The sequence below is a fragment of the Orycteropus afer genome, unplaced genomic scaffold (genome assembly GCF_000298275.1).
Source record: "Orycteropus afer afer isolate SDZICR_OR568_19922 unplaced genomic scaffold, OryAfe1.0 scaffold01301, whole genome shotgun sequence".
In the NCBI taxonomy this organism is placed as follows: domain Eukaryota; kingdom Metazoa; phylum Chordata; class Mammalia; order Tubulidentata; family Orycteropodidae; genus Orycteropus; species Orycteropus afer.
This window is the reverse complement of record NW_006922888.1, coordinates 101,871-104,023: the sequence shown is the minus strand read 5'-3', so window position 1 is coordinate 104,023 and position 2,153 is coordinate 101,871.

The following is a 2,153-nucleotide window of genomic DNA, read 5'->3' as shown; positions in this document are numbered from 1 at the left end:
AATGTGCCCTTTAAATTCCCAGAGTGCTTTCCATAGATCCATGCCACACATGGGTGTCCCCTTAATTGTCCAGTTTTCCATTGCCCATTTGCCTGACCATATAGCCAGGCCATTCATCACTGCCTGTGAATCAGTAAAAATACAAATATGTGGGCTCTCAACATTGCCAAATTCTTCCATGACAGCTAGGAAGACAGGGTGTAGTTCATCCCATTTAGCTGACTTGTTCCCTTTCAACTGATTGCCTGCTCAAAGCATATACATCAGATCTCATCATGGGAACAACCACATCACAAGTGCTTAAACCACTCAAAATCATGGTCCAGCCAAGGTGTTTGACACAGAACCCCAACTATCATGGGGTGTAAGGTTAAACTGGGGGGATATGGGAATGCAAGATTTGATGGAACTAAGGTGAAAGTTTGGATGAGAACTTGAAGATTTAAACAGATGTTGTATGAAGTAGTTGCATCTCCCTTACCTGAATGTATTACTGATATGGATATTATGTCTAATTGGGGAACACTCCCTCTACCAAGTATTGTAAAACTGAAGGCCATTTGAAACCATTAGAAGTGCCCAAACCCACTCAGGTTGTTAACTTGAAACAGTGTAAGATACCTGGTGGACAAAAGATCAATGCTTTGATTAAAGACATTTTAAAGGCTGGAGTATTTGTGCCAAAATATTCTCTGTATAGCAGCCCTGTATGGCCTGTGAAAAAGGTAGATGGCTCATGGGGGCTGATAGTAGACTATCAAGGCCTAAAAAAGTAGTGCCACTGGTGGTTTTAGCTATTCCAGACATGGTATCAACAATGCAGAAAATACAGCAGGCTAAATGAGACTGGTACTCAGTGATTGATCTGGCAAATGCCTTTTTCCTCCATCCCAATCTCAGAAAAGAGTCAGTTGCAGTTTACTTTCACATGGGAGGGATCTCACACACTTTCAGTGTTTTGCCACAGGGTAATTTGAATTCACTGGCTTACTGTCATGGTTTGGTTAGAAGAGACTTGAACTCGGTGTAGATTTCAAGTATAATGATACAGTACATTGATGATATTATGATAATATCAAACACAGATGAACAGGCTAGGGCAAATTTGAGAACAATGATGGCCCACATGACCAACAGAGGCTGGTTAATAAATCTAGTAAAAATCCAGGACCCTGCCCAAACAGTGAAATTCTAGGGAATAAGTTGGGCAGGAGCCACCTGTGACATTCCACAGGTAACCATGAATAAGTTGCTGTCACTACCTACCCTCCAGACTAAGCAGGAAGCATAATGTTTAACTGGTCTGTTTGGATTTTGGAGAACACATACTCCACATCTGGGAATATTACTGGCTCCAATCCATAAAACCACTCGAAGAAAACTGTGTTTGAATGGGGGCCTGAGCAACAGCAGGCCATGTCTGAATTACAGAAACCAGTTTCACTCTCCTTGTCTTTAGGCCCTTATGACCCACATTCAGACATGGTATTAGAGGTGTCTGCTACATGTGCTTAGGCAGACTGGAGCTTATGGCAAAAACCTGAGAATGCTACCCACGGTGACCATTTGCATTCTGGACTAAAAAGTTTCTAGATGCTCCAGATGCTGCAGCATGATACATGCCATTTGAAAGGTAATTACTGGCCTGCACTTGGGCATTGACTGAGGCTGCCTCTATGACAGGACATAAAATCATCATGATACCTGAAATACCCATAATCCTTGGATGATGCCAGAGAAACACTCTAACAAGGAAGACAGTGCTCAAAATAGCTTCATAATAAAATGGAAATGGTGCATACAAGAACAAGCTACTGGAGGAATGCAGGGAGACACCCACCATATCCATGAGCAGGTAGCCTCTTTTCCCATAGGTCCTACTCTGGAACTGCCTGAGAAACTGCCAGAACTCATTGCCACACAGACAGTGACCTATGGGCAACTTTCTTCTGACCAGCAGAAGGCTGCTTGGTTCACAGATGGCAGTTCCAGGGTACGTGGACATTTGATGTGGAAAGCTGCTGCATTGAGACCAGCAGATGGAAAGACCATGATTGAAGAAAGTGCCAAAGAGGCAAGGAGGCTGCATCTTCTGACCTCCTGTAACCCCTCACGAGAGGAAGACAGAATCACCATCAATAGCCCAAGGCCTA